The sequence below is a fragment of the Carassius auratus genome, chromosome 40 (genome assembly GCF_003368295.1).
Source record: "Carassius auratus strain Wakin chromosome 40, ASM336829v1, whole genome shotgun sequence".
NCBI classification, from domain to species: domain Eukaryota; kingdom Metazoa; phylum Chordata; class Actinopteri; order Cypriniformes; family Cyprinidae; genus Carassius; species Carassius auratus.
In genome coordinates this window covers 19,923,808-19,936,263 of record NC_039282.1, presented here as the reverse complement: position 1 = coordinate 19,936,263, position 12,456 = coordinate 19,923,808, and the positions used below count along the sequence as shown (strand labels likewise).

The window sequence follows — 12,456 nt, the reverse complement described above, 5'->3', positions numbered from 1 at the left end:
GTTTAGACAGCTCCCTGTGAAGAGGTCAGAGGTCATTTACTGCTTGGTTTGTGTGTGGCTGTATTGGTTTGCAGGCGCACCTGAAGAGCGGCCCCATGGGAATCCCTCCCTCGTGGCATCATGGGAGTGATGAGCTCAGCCAGATAGAGCCAGACGTGAGGAATATCGATCTCCATGTCCTCCGCCAGCTCCAGCACCTCCAGCAGCCTGCGCCGCATCAGCATTACATTCATTACACAGAGCACAAATACAATTAAAATATCATTTATAAAACTTCTAAAATAAAATTTTTATAATATATACATGTTTACCCATCCCCCCATTTATTTCTTAAAATAAATTTGAGATTAAATTAAAAAACGTGACAAATAAAAGAAAAAAACTTCTAAAATAATAATGATAAAAACTATAAAAAAAATAATATATATAAAAAATTTTAACAAAATTAAAAGGAAAAATAAAATAAAAATAGCATTTCTAAACCTTTTTGAAAAATAAAAATATATAACACCATAAAAACATTCCTCTTAATTTATATATAGTTATTATAGTTAACTAGAACCATAAAACATTAAACATTATTATTACTTGAAATAATGTGAACTGAAAAAAAAATTTGAGGAATAAAATAAATATGATAAAGAATTGTGTGTTTGACCTATTTTTAAACAATTATATTATATTTATTAAAATAATATTATATATATATATATATATATATATATATATATTAGGGGTGTAACGGTTCACAAAATTCACGGTTCGGTTCGATACGATACACTGATGTCACGGTTCGGTTCGGTTCGGTTCGATACGTTTTAGATACAGCAAAATGTAAAAACATCTCAACTTTTCAGAATGCCGCAAGCGCACCGCGGGTCATGTGACAAGAACCAACCAATCAGCTTCATCCTTTCCCGTAACAACGTTGAGAGCTCAGCCAAGATGAAGGAACAGCTGATCATAGTTGTATATGGATTGCAATTTTGAAATAAATTTAGTAGCAGAGCTACTGCAAGCGATTTTTAGAGCTGCAAATCCATTTATCCTTCGCTGAAATTTCCGCGTCTCATGGAGAGAGCACGTCATTGTTGCTTAGCAAAGACAGACGCCTCATGAGCGCTTCTGCCTGATCGCTTTGGAAAGGAGGAGAAAGACGCGCTTAGCGTTTTCCATGCGTTTTTAGGCACGATATGTGAACGGCCCCTAAGGCGCTCGCTCACTCAGCACGCGCTGAAGGCTCGTTGCAAAATGTCTAATGCATTTAACAGACCAGAAATATAAGATCCTAAAATAACCAACAGGTCTGGTGTTTGGGTTGGATTTCCTGTAAGCTATAGTGTCTAAATGCTGCAGGGATAGTTTGCTGCGTGCATGTTTCTCCTTTTTTTCGTCTTTTCCCAGATAGTACTGACGCATATATCCCAGTGTTTTTTTTTTTTTTTTTTTTGTATTCCCGCTGGTGTACCCTGTCATGTTGCAGATGCGACATACCGTTGTTTTTTTATCCACCACTCTCTTGCCATCACCATTATAGCTTAAAGGGAATCCAAAGTGCACCCAAACACCAGACCTGTTGGTTATTGGAGGATCTTCTCATTTCTAGTCTGTTAAACGCATTGGCTATTTTGCAACGAGCCTTCAGCGCGTACTGAGTGAGCGAGCGCCTGCTGAGTAGCCTAACATAAACATATAAGATGGGTGTTTTTTTCTTCTTCGGGAGTGTCAGGGGCGTTGCCTGTTACGTTGTTTGGGTTATTGGGCTACCTTGTTGAACGCATATCATTATATTTCTATCTCTCTCTCTTTTTCTTTTTTTTTTCCAAATATAATTAATTACTCCAACGAACCGTTCGGTATACATAATGCGTACCGCGTACCGAACCGAAAGCGTCGTACCGAACGGTTCAATACGAATACGCGTATCGTTACACCCCTAATATATATATATATATATATATATATATATATATATATATATATATATATATATATATATATATTTCCTAATTTTAAATATTTTTATAAAACTTATTTTTTTAACACACACAAAAAACAACAACAATGAACTCAAATCATATTATATAAACATTAAAAAAAAGACAAAAAATACATTTTAAAAAATAGAATCAAAATATCAACAAAAACTAAAATGTATCAATCAATGATAAATAAAATAAATACATAAAAATGACCGAAAACAAAAGTTAACAGAAACTACACAGACATTCAAACACACACACTATGGAGACGTGTCTCACCCTTTGTAGTACTGTTGTGTGGACAGTGTGTGTGTTTTGAGGAGCTGGTGAAACAGTGAACCCATGTGTTCTCTAGCGATGGTGCTGCGCTCCAGAGTCGACTCGACTCCCGTCCGAACAAACACAGACAGAGACGAGCAGCTCAGCTCACCGATGCACTGCAGCGCCTCCTGCAGGAGCGGAGGAGAACCACACGTCACAAACAGACCACACTGTGAGGGCCGTGTGTGTGTGTGTGTGTACCTTCATGTCATTGATGTGCAGATACTCCTCGATGATGGCAGTGGACTTCTTCTCCATCTCCTCCTCCGTCAGCGCAGGTTTGGAGGAAACAGGTGGAGGATTGGGAACAGTCTCTCTCTTTACTGCTTACAAATTAAACACACAACAACAAACCTGTCAAAGATCTGATCTTAAGATTGTTCAAGTAAAAATAACTCCTCCTAAATAAAGAAACTATTAAATAAATAATGCATAAAATGACCTCTAAATGAAATCAAAATAACCCTGATGACCCTGTACTGCACAATGCTTTGGGTCACTAAACCCGTGACCTCTGACCTCTGATCCCAGGTTCTCGCTCTCTCTCGCTGGAAACACGCTGCAGCATCTCAGCGGGACGATGCTCTCGCTCGCGGTTCCTCTCTTCCTTCTCACGGCTGAAGCTGCGCTGGCCGACCGCGGGACGTTTCCGGTCCATCCGGTCAGATCCGCGGTCATCACGCCGATCGTAGCGGTCAGCGACCCGGTCGAAGCGATCGCTGCGCTCCCGACTGGAACTACTCCTGAGAAACACACACAACGACAAAACGAAACGTCACCACGCTGTTATTTTATCAACATTACTGTTTTCGTTTATATTTTGCATGTGTTTTATACGTGACCCTGGAGCACTAAACCAGAGTAAATTTCTTGAAAAATTAGATTTCTAAATCATCTGAAAGCTGCATAAATCATCTTTCCATTGATGTGTGGTTTGTTCGGAGGACAATATTTGTCTGAGATGCAACTATTTGAAAATACCTGTGAGGAAGCCTCCGGTCAGAGTTGATGTTGGAGGATGATGATGATGATGATGATGATGAAGAGGAGGCAGGCTGCTGAAGTGCTGAAAAGCGGTTTAAAGTGCTGGTACGACCAGAGTCCTGGGCTGGAAAACACATGTAAACAGAGCTCAGAGTCTGTTCCTGAGCACAACAGAATCAGACGCGTGACACACTCACTGCTGTCACTGGGTTTGGCTCCGGAGCCTCCGCTGCTGCCTTTGCCCCAACTGCCCCATGAGCCTTTACCTCCGGGGGCAAGAAGCTGATTACTGAAGTCCAGAGCGGCCGGCTGCACCACACACACAGCAGCAGTGGTCAGTGTAAGACAGATTGTTAAACAGATACAATTCTAAAATAAAAAAAAAAAATTCAAAAAAAAAAAAAATGTTAAGTGAAATAAAATAAGATGTAGTATAAAAAATAAATAAAATAATATCTCTCATATTAAAAATAAAATATAAACAATGTATTTTATTTATCTAAACTTTAAATAACAAAAAAAACTGCAATAAAAATAAATAAATGCTATATAGACATGAATAATAAAATGCAGTAAAAATTACATAAACCCAACAAAATCACTAATACTTAAAAAAAAAATACTTAAAAAATAAAAACCGATTCAAAATTCAGGGACTTTGTGAGTCGACGAAAAGCAAAAGATGAATTAAATAAAAAATAAAAAAATTAATAAGATGTCAGAGAACTGTGAACGTGCGGGTGTTATTAAATTACTGAAATAAATAAAATAATAAATTAAAATAATATTCATAATCTTAAAAAAAACTGCAAAGTGAAAAAGTAAATTTTAAAACATTTACAATCTTTAAGTTGAAAAAACACAATAAACCCCACTCAATTATATTTTTGTATAATATATAATTCAAATAATTCAAATTTATTAACAATATAACACTTATATAAATAATCTAAAAACAATTTTTAACTTTAAAAATGATGAAAACTAGCAGCAGAAATGTTTAAAAAGTTTAGGTTGCTGCACTAGAACCGAACTAAAACTAGAAACTATTAATTTTATTTATTTTTTAATCAAAAACTATTAAAAATGACCAAAGCACACCGATATTTCAAAGAAAGAAATTAAACTGAAATTCAAATAAAAACAGAAAGAATAAAAATATAATGTTGATTAAAAATATAAATAACACCACGTTAACACTCACATTTATATAATAACATTATAGTAAAATTTGGTATAATTATAATATTAGCTACAGTTGAAAACAGTGGATGGAAAAACCTTCTTATTGTTATTTATAGATCAGAGTTTGATAATAATCAATAATGAATGCACTGGAGGTGAATCAGACCTTGGTGATCTTGCTGAGGCGCGTCGGGTCGATCGGTCTGTTCTTGGTGGAGATGGGAACCGTGTTCCAGCCGTCATCAGGGGCCTGGTTGCCTCGGGAACCGGGTGTGGGGGGGCCTCCCCGGGGCCCCATCCCCCCTCCTCCCCCTCCTCCTCCTCCCCGGCTGTCCTTCTTGGAAAGAAGCTGCTGCTGAACTTTGACCTGCTCTCGGTGCTCCTCTAGCTCCGCCTCCTTGTGGATCTGCTGGATGGTCTTGGGCCCCAGATCTCCTCGCCGAGGGACCCAGTTATTCTGAGGGATGCAGAGAGAACGAGCTCAGAAAGAATTGTATTATTTATTATTATTATTATTATAATTAAAAAAACCTTGAAATTAAGTGAAAATTTTGATAAAAATACAGTAAAAATTGCTTAATATTATTATAATCTAAAAAAAAAAATTGGTTGCACTTTTTTTACAGTACGTGTACTAACATGTGCTTATAGTGTATAGTGTACAGTGTATTTATCTAAGAAAGTTCTGGTAATACAAGGTAACTACATGGGGTAGGGTTAGGTTTAGGAGTGGGTTCAGGGTTGGTACCTAGTTATTACATAGTTATTGTAATTACTATAATAAGTACATAGTATGAACATGAGGAACAGGACTGTAAAATAAAGTGCTACCAAAAAATGTTATAACTTGAAACTAAGTAAAGTATTTTTGGAATCTTAAGATTAAAAAATAAATAAATTGAAAGAAGTCTCTTCTGCTCACTTAGGTTGCATTTATTTGATCAAAAATACAGTAAAAATTGTTTATTATTAATATAATCTACAAAAAAATTAATAACTTGAAACGAAGTAAATAATTTTTGGAATCTTAAGATTAAAAAATAAATAAATTGAAAGAAGAATAAGAAAATTTAAAAAAGTATCTTCTGCTCACTGAGGTTGCATTTATTTGATCAAAAATACAGTAAAAATAGTTTCATATTATTATAATCTAAAAAGAAATGTAATAACTTGAAACTAAGTAAAGTATTTTTGGAATCTTAAGATAAAAAAAAAGAAAATTAAAAGAAAAGTCTCTTCTGCTCACTTAGGTTGCATTTATTTGATAAAAAATACAGTAAAAATAGTTTCATATTATTATAATCCAAAAAAAAATGAAATAACTTGAAATTAAATAAAACAATTGTGGAATCTTAAGATTTAAAAAAAAAAATAAAGAATTCTCTTCTGCTCACTGAAGTTGCATTTATTTGATCAAAAATACAGTAAAAATAGTGAAATATTTTTAGAATTTAAATATCTGTTTTCTGTGTGAATGTTACATTTATTTTGTGATGCTCCGCTTTATTTTCAGCATCATTACTCCTTCAGTGTCACATGATCTTCAGAAATCATTTATAATGTTACAGAATATTTATATTTCTAATAAATGCTGTTCTTTTGAACTTTCTTTTCATCTGTGAATCTTGAAAAATAAAATGCATCACAGTTTCCACAGAAATATTGAGCAGCACAACTGTGTTCAACACTGATAATAATCAGAAATGTTTCTTGAGCAATAAATCATCATATTATTCTGATTTCTGAAGATCATGTGACACTGAAGACTGGAGGAATGATGCTGAAAATACAGCGGAGCATCACAGAAATACATTACACTTTAACACAGATTCACACAGAAAACAGAGGATTTAGATTCTAATAATATTTCAAAATTTTTACTGTATTTTTTTTAATCAAATTTCATCAGATTTATGTTTACACCAAACATTTTATTTAGAATAGTGTGGACTGTAATGTGGAACATTAATGAGGAAGTAAATAATCCCCGTCGTGGTTTACCCGTCGTAAATCAAGAACGTCCTGCAGCATGAAGCGGATTCTGGAAGAAGTTTTCCGCTCCTTGATAATTTTCTCCATCTGGTTGAAATATTGATCCATTCGGGGCTGAAAATAAAAAATAAAAACAGCAGAACTTAAGCACGAGTCTGAAAGGATAGATTACTGAAATAAATATTTTAAATAATACATTTAAATAATCTTATATATATATATATATATATATATATATATATATATATATATATATATATATATATATATATATATATATATATAGTAAAATTATAAATACAACTGCAAAAGAGAAAAATAAAAATTTATTTATTGCCTTTGAATTAGCTTTTATTTGTAAATATTTCATTATTTACATTAACTTTGTTGTTTGTTTCCGTTTTATTTATAACTTTTTTATTTGCAATATTTTTTAAATGTATACATAATTTTAAATTTTAGATATTTACATGTATATAATTTAATTCTTATTTTATTTAAAGCAACGCAAGTGCTTTTATAGTTAACTACAATATTTTTTTCAAATATATATGCTAAATTATAAATTATATATATATATACACACACACACAAAGCAATGTAAACTATAATTATACATTTTTGAATATATGCCTAAATATAAATAGATATATTTATATTCAATAATTTACGTAATTGTTTTTTTAGCACTTTTTTATTTTTAAACTGATTCAATACAATAAAAAAATATATGTATATATACACACACACACACACACACACACACATATATACACACAAACACACACATATATAGAAATATATTAGTTATACATAATTTATAGCAACGCAAAACACAATATTATTGTTAATAATAATAATTATTATTATTATATAATTTATATTTGCATTTTACATTTCGATATATATTTTAATCATTTACATCATTTAAATAATTATATTGGAAATGTAATATACATTACACTATTATAAACACACACACACACACACACACACACACACACATGCTTATAAACTATGATTGCAACAGAGCACACAGTAATACAGCAGACTCCTGCTCTGGTTTCTGCAGGAAATGTGGTGTGAGGAGCATCACCTTGGCTTTCTGGAAGTCCAGGTCTTTCCCGATGGTGGACAGCAGGCGGCACAGACACTCCAGACTCTCCTCGTCGTGGTTCTTCAGCAGCTTCACGATGCAGTCGTGCATGATGTTCTCCGTCAGCATCTTCAGCTTGAACAGCTCCCCGATGAACTTGATGTTACCTAACGACCGTCGCCGGGCTTTGTCTTTGGCGTCCTCGAGCTCCTCCTTCAACCTCTGCTTCTCTTCCTTTTTCCCCAGGAATTAACATTTAACATTAGCCATACATAAATATTAGCATTGTAATTTTAGTTTACTAGAAATAAATATTTTTTACAATGAAATATTGTGGTGTTTATTTTTCGGTTTCATACTTTTATTCATAATAATAACAATAGTTATACTGATTTATAATAATATATAAAAAAAAAAAAAACAGTAAAACAAAAGCAATACTAATACAGTAAAAATAAAAAATAAATGTTTGTTTCATTATTACAGTGTAATATTACAAAATTTGTATTTATTTAGTTTTTTATAATAACAACAATAATAATAAGTTATATTTTTTATTAAATAATAACAATAATTATTGTTTTTTTAACAATAAAATATAAAAGCCTTAAATAGTCTTACTTCACAGGGACATTTTACAAAAAGTAATAGTTCTTGTTTTGTATATTTTATAGTGAGTGTGTTGTGTTTGACAGAGAGTGTGTGTGTGTTTGTGTGTGTGTGTGTGATTTTGAGTGTATGTGTGTGTTTGTGTGTGTATGTGTGTGTGAGTTTGAGTGTGTGTGTCTGTGAGGTTGAGAGTGTGTATGTGTGTGTTTGAGAAAGTGTGTGTGTGTGTGTGTTTGATAGAGTGTGTGTGAGTTTGAGAGAGTGTGTGTGTGAGTTTGTGTGTGTGTTTGTGTGAGTTTGAGTATGTTTGAGTTTGAGTATGTTTGAGTTTGAGTGTGTGTGAGTTTGAGTGTGTGTGAGTTTGAGTGTGTGTGTATGTCTGAGTTGGAGAGTGTGTATGTGTGTGTTTGAGAGAAAGTGTGTGTGTGTGTGTGTGTATTTGAGAGAGTGTGTGTGTGTGTGTGTGTGTCTGTGAGTTTGAGAGTGTGTATGTGTGTGTTTGAGAGTGTGCGTGTGTGTATGTGTTTGAGAGAGTGTGTGTGTGTGTGAGTTTGAGAGAGTGTGTGTGTGAGTTTGTGTGTGTGTGTGTGTGTCTGTGTGTTTGACAGTGTGTATGTGTGTGTTTGAGAGAGTGTGTGTGTGTGTGTTTGAGAGAGTGTGTGTGTGTGTGTTTGAGAGAGAGTGTGTGTGTGTGTGTGTGTGTTTGAGTGTGTGTGTGTCTGTGTGTGTTTGTGTGTGTATGTGTGTGTGAGTTTGAGTATGTTTGAGTTTGTGTGTGTGTGAGTTTGAGTGTGTGTATGTGTGTGTTTGAGAGAGTGTGTATGTGTGTGTATGTGTGTGTGAGTTTGAGTGTGTGTGTGAGTGTGTGTGTGTGTGTGTGTGAGTGTGTGTGAGTTTGAGAACGTGTGTGTCTGTGTGAGTTTGAGTGTGTGTGTGTGTGTGTGTGTGTGTGTGTGTGTGAGTTTGTGTGTGTGTGTGTGTGTTTGAGAGAGTGTGTGTGTGAGTTTGAGTGTGTGTGTGTCTGTGAGTGTGTGTGTGTGTGTGAGTTTGTGTGTGTATGTGTGTGTGTGTGTGTGTTTGAGAGAGTGTGTGTGTGAGTTTGAGTGTGTGTGTGTCTGTGAGTGTGTGTGTGTGTGTGAGTTTGAGTGTGTGTGTGTGTGTGTGTGTCTCTGTGTGTGTTGTGTGTGTGTGTGTTGTTCATACCCCGGTAGCAGCATCCAGCTCCTTCTGCTTCTTCTCAAAGATTTCGTCATCATCTTTGTCCTTCTCGAACTCTTTCTGACAGCGATTGAGCAGCAGCTTCCTGAAGTTGACCGTGACTCCAGGTTTATCTGAGGTGGGGACTTTGAGCTGCGGCGAGACACAGACGATTAAACACTGTCACACACACACGGGCCGCTGCAGGAGCTGCTCTTCACACTCACCCCCATCAGGCAGCGGCACATGTTCGCGTACGCCACAGAGAAGTTGGGCTCAGAGATGGCCTTCTCGAAGATGAGGTCGATGACTCCCTTCAGACGCTCCTCTGTGTCGATGCTCAGTTCGGTCACCTGCTTCATCAGCGGCTGGAACATCTGCGGCGTCAGTTTGTTTAAGACGCTGCGCACGCGTTTGAACAGCTCCTGCGTCTTCAGGAACTTGGGCTCGTCCTCTTCGGGGCGACCGCTGCGCTTCACCGTCGGCTTCCAGGCCTTCTCTGCTTTATTCAGCTGAACGTCTTCAGTGAGAGAAACACTGGCGATGATCTTCCTCGGCTCTTTCCCGCGCTGACCCTGACCTGAACGACGAGGACCGCTCAGACCGGACGGCTGGTGAGACACAGAAACACCTGCATTATACTAACATATACATATACTGTATAAACATATATATATATTTAGAGTTTAGTTCATTTTCAGCAAGTCTATTGTTAATGAAAAAATAATTAAATTATCTATAATGTGTTATATATATAAAAACGAATTTATTTAAATTAATTAAAGCAAGTTTATTTATTTATTTATTTATAGCAAGGCTATCATTAAAAAATAAATTAATAATTTAAATACATTATTTATAAAATTTTTGAATGCCATTTCAGCAGCAAGGATATTCCTAAAAATTCACTGATGCATTATTTTTAATTAATACATTTTTATTTAATGTTTTAGTACCATGGCAGCAGTAAGGCTATCGTTAAAAAAATAGAAATTAAAAAAAAAAAAAATTCTCATTTATTTTATTAAAATTAATTGTAAATAATTCATTTATTTTCTTTTCTTCATTTATCATTTTTTCCACCACCAACGCCATAAAAAATTACTTAAAATAATACATTATAATTTGTTTTATTTACTATATTTTATATTAATTTAAAAATAGTACACAATTTATTTTTAATTATATAATAAAATATTAAACAAATAATTAAATATCAAACAAATAATTAAAATAAGTTATTTTACTAACATTTTAATTTAATAAAATTGTTAATGCGAGAAACAAAGCAATAGCAAGTCTAAAATTAACAAAATTCCCCAAAAGCAATAAAAGACATTTAACATCAACACGACAAAAAATATAATAATAGATACTTCAATACATTCAGGTGATACTTTTTTAAATGCATATCTCTGAAATAAAATGTTGCCTATTTACATTAAAAACTGCAGTGTATCAATATATATATATACATATATCAAAGAAAAATAAACATAAAAGCATGCATTCCGGTGATGTAACTGACCGGGCCACGCCCCCCGGCTGATGGACGGCCCAGATTAGCAAACGAAGGCGTGAAATCCGGACCACAGTTCATTCCGGGCAAACGACTCGGATCCAGCTGCCGCAGAGGAGTTTTATTGGCCTGCAGAGAGAGAAAGCCATGTCAGTGCATCAGGTGTGTGTGTGTGTGTGTGTGTGTGAGCTTCAGATACCTTATCCAGCACCACGTCTGAGATCTGCGGCAGACCCTCAGGTTTGTTCATGCTGGCGCTGATGAACTGGAAGCCCAGCAGAAACTCTCGGTCGTATTTCTTCTTCTCCTCGGGGTCCAGCGGTTTCCATTGCTCTGCGGGAAACAAGGACTTTTGAACAATGATTTTCTTTGGACATTTTTTTCCTACCAGGATAAATGAAGAGTGGGCTTTAAAATGATTATGAAATTATTTTGAATTAATAATTTTGTAATTAATGTAAACAATGCATGAATATGTGTATACGTTTATACATATTTACATGTATAAGTTTCGGATTTGAATCAGAACTATTTTTAGCATCAGTGAGATACAATTATAGTTTTTAATAATATTTTGAATTTATTTTTATATTATTTTATTTTTGTATTTTATTTTGAAATAATTTAGTAATTCGTTTTCTTATTTTTCTTAGTATTTGTTAAAAATGTCAATATCATTATAATAATTTTTATTTCAGTTTTAATTATTTTAATACATCAATTTAAATTAAATATTTTTTTATTAATTTCATTTTATTTACAGTAATGATTTTTTTTTTTTATGGTTGAAGTTTAAGTGATTTACAATAATCCTGAATAATAATAATAATGATAATAATAATAATAATGTGTATATATAAAAATATAAAGATGTTTTTATTGTCAAACTTTCAATTTAGTGATGAAAATAAATAAATAAATAAATAAATATAATTGACACATAAAATTGTGGCCCTACAAAAAATAAAATAATAATACATAAAATAATAAAATATTTAAAAATTAATTGTTATTAAACAAAAACGAATATAATATAATTGGTAAGTGCTATTATTAAAATAGTGTCTCAGATGCTGATTTACCTTCTTTGTACTGGTATTTCTGCTTGGTGGGTGAGCTCTGGGTGGGACTCTCTGGTTTTATGTTTTCAGCATCAAGTTTATCTTCTTTCTCCTCCCAAGTCTCCTCCAGTTCTTCAGCAGGGGGTGGGGCCACTGGGGCGGGACTCTCTGGCCCCGCCTTCACTGGGGGTGTGGCCTCTGGCTCAGGTGGTGTGGGCTTTAAAACAAGACAACAGCTCACTTTCATTAAAGCCCAGAAATGGTTTAGTCTTTGATTCACATCGCTCACAGCAATGCAAATCACTTTGCATAAAATGTATATGAACGGGCCTTGAACTACTTTGTTATAATTGAATATAAAGAAATTTTCACAGACCTCTTTAAAGGCATCAAGCAGATCTCCTGCTTCCTTCTTATTCAGGTCTTTCATTTTTCTCTTCTTCTTTGGCACAGAAACAACTGCAAACACACAAACACGGACTTGAGCATGAAGATAAATGCACTATGAAA

At 34.1% G+C, this 12,456-nt stretch overlaps 1 pseudogene; it reads right to left on the bottom strand.

The window, feature by feature from the left end:
- The window catches only part of LOC113058812 (eukaryotic translation initiation factor 4 gamma 1-like), a 35,479-nt pseudogene that overhangs the window by 6,071 nt on the left and 16,952 nt on the right, over positions 1–12,456 (bottom strand).